This window comes from Cetorhinus maximus, chromosome 1, assembly GCF_964194155.1.
Source record: "Cetorhinus maximus chromosome 1, sCetMax3.hap1.1, whole genome shotgun sequence".
In the NCBI taxonomy this organism is placed as follows: domain Eukaryota; kingdom Metazoa; phylum Chordata; class Chondrichthyes; order Lamniformes; family Cetorhinidae; genus Cetorhinus; species Cetorhinus maximus.
This window is the reverse complement of record NC_135879.1, coordinates 144,054,054-144,060,053: the sequence shown is the minus strand read 5'-3', so window position 1 is coordinate 144,060,053 and position 6,000 is coordinate 144,054,054. Positions and strand designations below refer to the sequence as shown.

The 6,000-nt window shown below is 45.0% G+C and overlaps 1 protein-coding gene across 1 annotated transcript in view; it reads left to right on the top strand.

Moving 5' to 3' along the window:
* Positions 1 to 437: 437 nt before the first annotated feature.
* lnx1 (ligand of numb-protein X 1) overlaps positions 438 to 6,000 on the top strand; it is a 268,850-nt gene continuing 263,287 nt past the window's right edge. Inside the window, exon 1 of the mRNA XM_078547852.1 lies at positions 438 to 572. The gene's annotated coding sequence lies outside the window, so the exon portion shown is untranslated. The remainder of the gene's footprint in view (positions 573 to 6,000) is intronic.

Here is a 6,000-nt window from a genome sequence, read left to right as displayed (position 1 = left end):
TGTGTATCTGGTGAGCGTGTACCTGAGGGTGTGTACCTGAGGGTGTGTATCTGGTGAGCGTGTACCTGAGGGTGTGTACCTGAGGGTATGTATCTGGTGAGCGTGTACCTGGTGAGTGTGTACCTGAGGGTGTGTACCTGGTGAGCGTGTACCTGAGGGTGTGTACCTGGTGAGTGTGTACCTGAGGGTGTGTATCTGGTGAGCGTGTACCTGAGGGTGTGTACCTGAGGGTGTGTATCTGGTGAGCGTGTACCTGAGGGTGTGTACCTGAGGGTGTGTATCTGGTGAGCGTGTACCTGGTGAGTGTGTACCTGAGGGTGTGTACCTGGTGAGCGTGTACCTGAGGGTGTGTACCTGGTGAGTGTGTACCTGAGGGTGTGTATCTGGTGAGCGTGTACCTGAGGGCAAGTTCCTGGGCAGCTGATACCTGAGAGGCATGGATCGTGCGGGGCGGTTACCCTCTGCCGCGCCGCGAACAAGTTACCACGTATCAGTTTTACTTTATTTGTCTAACATTGTTTACTCCTGAAAGCTTTTTCGAAGAATTTCTCGGAGTCGCTTTTTGGTGATAGGTGAGTAACTGGTTAATTGTATTTGAAATATTCTGTGGCGTGAAATAGTGAATTTAATACTTTATTATCGCCAAGTTTTACATCAATTCCTTTTCGGGTGTGATCGCCTTTGTCTCGTTGTTTTAAGCTCAGAGCGAATGGAGCTAACTTGTGACTGGTCTGTGGCAGCTCCCAGCAGGGCTGCTGATATTTGCTTGTGTTTCCTTCACCTTTCACTACAACAAATGCAGAAAAAAAGGGCACAAAGTATTTTCTGCTGTAACCAGATGACTAGACTGACAAAAGCACAGTTAAAGTAGCTTTCTAAAAAATGGACTGTAAACAGTAGAGCAAAGTGCAAAACTTAAGAGGCGTGGGCTCACTCCTTGATCTGCGAATTTAAATATTGCATTATCAGAATCAAGTGACGGGTTATTCTCAAAGTAATTTCTGTTTTGTTTACAGTATTGCCCTTTTTATCATGTTAAATTTAATACTTGTGTTATTGTATTTAAACGTTTTTTTGTGTATATGTACCATTCAGCGATAAGTGTACATCTACTTCAAGAGCCGGTGACGATCATTGTACACCTTTTAAGCGGCTTCCATATTGCACCTTCGGAAGGAAATACAGATTTTATGATTCGAGAGGGACAGAGGGTTCGATTTATTTACTGGCTGAAAGTCTCTTCGTGCATCAAAATGGTTGAATAATTAAAGAAGCTTTACTGTTAGGAGGTTTGGTGTTTGTAGTCCTAAACTGCAGAAATCCTAACATTGGTGCTGATAAAATCAGGCGTAATAACTAAGGAAAACTAACCAAAGTGCAGAAACTATCAATTTGCCAATATAGATATATAAAGCTTTATCTAGATTGTTACAGGATGAAAAAAAATGTTATTTAATATAAAGCCATCAATATGTTGGAGCCCCAGAGGAGCAAAGAGCGGGATATATCGAACTGTAGGCTGAGTATTCTAGATAATCCAGTTAGCAGGGATCAATCCCTGGGATTGGTGGTACTGTAAAATCAAAGCTCAGGTGATCATTAATGCAATTTAAACCCGGAAATCTATCGCTGTCTTGCGGTTGAAACGAAACGAGAAGTTTGTAAAGCAGAGCAGCAAGTTCTCAAATGTGAAAAAAATAAGCATGTTTGAATGTGACGTCTTTCAAACTGTAATGATATGAAAATTAATTTGTTGATGCAGAAAATAACACATCGTTATTCCCTGTAATTGATGCTGACTGTTAGGAGAGTGGTGAAAGGCCTAGCACCAGTTTTAGCAGTGATTCACAATAGTTATCTCTCAACATGCACCAGGAGTTGAAATTGATGTTCCTATGTGCTGAATTTGTATTGTGAAGATAGATTTCACAGACTCTGTAACCATTCTAGATTATCTCAAATAGGGATAAAATTATGCCAGAATTTAAAATGTTAGTGGGCATTATCGATGGTATGGATAGAATTTACCTTCAAATGTTTCAAAGTGACAGTTATTCTAATTTTTATTTAGCAACCCAATGAATATTGTAAAACTTAATGCGAAACATAACAGTTTGGCAAAAGAAAAACAAAAATTCCTGGAAAAACTCAGCAGGTCTGGCAGCATCTGTGGAGAGGAGCACAGTTAACATTTCGAGTCTGCATGACTCTTCTTGTTGATTGCTCTTTTTTGTTTTTAAGTTCTACCCATATGGCTTCATTTGAGGAGCCTTCTAAGATGTCATCCCTCCTTACTGCTGTAATTGATTCCTTGATCAAAATGCGATACCCCTCTTTTACCTCCTTCCCTGTCTCGCTTGAAGACCCTATATCCTGGAATATTGAGTTGCGAATGCTGCCCCTCTCTCAACTATGTCTCTGTGACATCAATTACATCATACTTCCACATGTTCATTTGTGCCCTCAACTCATCTGCCTTATTCGTCAGACTCCTTGCATTAAAATAAATACTTTCCAACCTTGCCAAACTCCCTTGTGCCTTAACTGGCCCATAATTTCTTTACCTTCCAGACTCACTTGCTCTCTCTTCTAATTTTGGCTGTGCATCTCCCCCTGCTGAACCTCCTCTCAGGATCCCATCCCCCTGCCAAGTTAGTTTAAACTTTCCCCAGCAGCACTAGTAAACCTCCCCACAAAGATGTTGGTCCCATTCCGGTTCAGGTGCAATCCGTCCGCCTTGTACAGGTCCCACCGCCCCCAGAAATGGTCCCAATCTCCCAGAAATCTAAAGCACTCCCTCATGTACCATCTCTTCAAACACACATTCATCTGGACTAATCTCCTATTTCTATACTCACTAGCACGTTGCACCGGAAGTAATCCAGAGATTACTACCTTTGAGGTCCTAGCTCCCTAAATTCTGCTTGCAGGACCTCATCCCTCTTTCTACCTATGTCATTGGTACCAATATGTACCATGATCTCTGTCTGTTTTCCCTCCCCTTTTAGAATGCCCTGCAGCCATTCAGTGACATCCTTGACCCTGGCACCAGGGAGGCAACATACCATCCTGGAATCACGTCTATGGCCGCAGACATGCCTGTCTGTTCCCCTTACTATTGAGTCTCCAACCACTTTTGCTCTTCCCCTCTTTTTCCTCCCCCACTGTGCAGCTGAGCTATTCACAATGCCATGCACGTGGCTCCACTCCCCAGAGGAACCGTCACTCTCACCTTTTTCCAACACAGAAAAATGGTCCTCAAGCGAGATGCACACTGGGGATTTCCTGACTACCTGCCTGACACCTTTCTTCTGACTGATGGTCACCCATTCCCTCTCTGTCTGCACTTCCGTAAGCTGTGGGGTGACCACGTCTAAAAACACGCTATCCACGAAACTCTCAGCCTCACGGATACACCTCTGCTCAAGCTCCGAAACTTGGAGCTCAAGTAGCTGCAGCTGGTGGCACTTCCTGCACACGTGGTCAGTCAGAGCATAAGGAGCGTCTAGGACTTCCCACATGTTGCAGGTGGTACATAACACGGGACTGAGCTGCCCTGCCATGCCTCTAGTTGGGAAAAAAAGCCCTTACTTTAAGTTAAATACAGTAAAAAAAAGTTAAATTATTTATGTACTTTAAATAAAAACTAGAGCTCTCACCTTTCCTTAGCTTCATCTATTTTAAACGAGAAAAACAGGAGAAAAAACTGGAGAAAAACACTTACCCACTACTCACCAATCAGCTCTCACCTTTGTGCTGATGTCACTTTCTGAAGTTTCCCCATACTTGCGCTGGTTCTGATCTCCCCGCTGCTCTCTCGTGCTGTCTTGTGATGTCACTCTTCATTGCAAGGGTTACAATTAAAATGGCAGGCCACTGGAAGCTTGGGGTCACACTTGCGGACTGAATGGAGGTGTTCCGCAAAGCAATGACCCAGTCGGCATTTAGTATCCCCAGTGTAGAGCAGACCACATTGTGAGCAATGGATGCAGTACACTAAATAAAAGGAAGTATTTATAAATTGCTGTTCCACTTGGAAGGAGTGTTTGGGGCTTGATGGAGAGAGCAGGTAAAAGGACAGAAGCTGCATCTCCTGTGCTTGCAGCTGTGGGTCGGATCAGACCCTGATCATGCTCTGCTACAAAAGAAATCTGCTGTTTAATGTAGCACTTGGCTTCAACACTTTACAGTCAGTTAATCAATCTCTAAAAACCAGATTTTGAATTTGGCAAATTTCCAAATGATCATGGCTGACTAAACTCATTTCTGTTATCATATTGCATAATTTATTTTAAAGAACTACTCATTAAGGTAGGAAAAAATGGCCAAGAGCAACTTTGTTACTGCTTAACTGTGTAAAAAGTAAATGGATTGTTTAGAACAAATTAAGTGGTTTCTAGGCGAAGCTTCATTGTTTCAACCGAGTAATGTTAATACTTGATTTCTCATCTGGTGGGAAGTTATGTAGTTACAATATAGCACTACCTACTGATTAATATTGAAAACTTTCTCTTCCTCCTGTTAATGGGCCTGAACTTCCTCAGAGTGGCAATCAGCATCGGATGGCCACTCAGTGCCCAATTTAATCCTATCTCATCTGACCTTCCAACTCAGGTTGTGTGAGGTCCAGGCAGTGCATGCATCCCTGGCACCCAGTGTTGAAGTGCAGCTGAGTCGGTGAAGGAGACCACGCCTCCTTTTTAAGGCACTCGGTCTGGGTATCAGAGGTCGTGGGTCAGAGGTTGAGGGGGTCAGGCCTCGGGTCAGATTGGGTAGGCGTGCAGGGGATGGGGTGAGGTTTTTGGGCCTCAGGGGAGTTGGGGTTGTTGGGCCTCGGCGGGGTTATTGGGCCTTGTGGGGGCTGGGGGGGTGGGGGTGGTTAGGCATCGTTGAGGGTGGGGTTGGGCTTTGGGGAGGTTGTCAGGTCCCGGGGTCGGGGGGGTGGGGGGGGTATGTCGGCCCGTGGAGGGGTTGGGGTCAGGCCTTGGGTCGGGTCCAGTTAGGCCTAGGGTGGAGGCGAGGTGGCGGTGAGAGTCGTGCCCACCGGAGGTTGTAGGGGGGTCGGGTTGTGGGAGGAGACACATGCAGGTGGGTGGAATCCAGTGGGGAGTGTCGTGGGAGACCCCTGGGAAGTTGGGGGTGGGGAGTCCTGTGGGGGTGGTAGTCAGAGGGTTGGGGGTGTCCCCGAGGAGTCAGGGGTGTGGTGGGGGGGGAGCCTGTTGGGCGGGTAATTCGGTGGTGGTGGGAGTCCCCTGGGAGGTGGACGGTGCAGGGGGAGACCCTTGGGGGCATCATTCTGGGTCTGGATAAAAGTTACCCAGAAGCTAGATGTGGTTTTAATCCTTCTAACTTTCTGGGCAACCATTGATATAACCCAGTTGGAACCATCCAAAGTTTGCAACATTTTCAGATGGTTCCCAGTGTGGGTCAATTGCCTTACTTGTGAACTTCCAAAGGGAATTCCCCAGTGCATCTTTGGGTTTCCCTCTAATCCGCTGCTGGGGAGCTCGGAAATTAAGACCCATTATATTTTCAAGCATATTTCTTCAGCTTTTCTATTGATCAGCATCAGCTGACAGATTAACTTGAAATTCAGAAATATGATAGAAAAAAAATCAATTCCAATGCAGCTCAAAACCTACATATTTCTGCAAGTTCTCTGCTGCTCAATTATGTAGAAGGTAATTCTGTAAATTTGATTGGGTGAAAGCACCTGGGAATTAAGATAGTTAACAGCCTATGTAAGCTAGCCTCTTTTTGTATATTTGAGAATTCAGTAGTCAGTATAAGTAAAGTCAATGGGCTTGTCAAGCTTCACTACCTGCGTGCCGAAGGTATCAAATGCCTGTCAGAGTTTTAATGCAAATCTTCCATTGCGGAGTATGTCATTTTGGCACCAACACAATTACAAAGATATTTTGTTTCCCTTTTCTTCCCCATTCCATCAAGGGTGGTCACACTTTGGTCATTAAATGACTTGAGTTTGACCTCCCTCTCCCG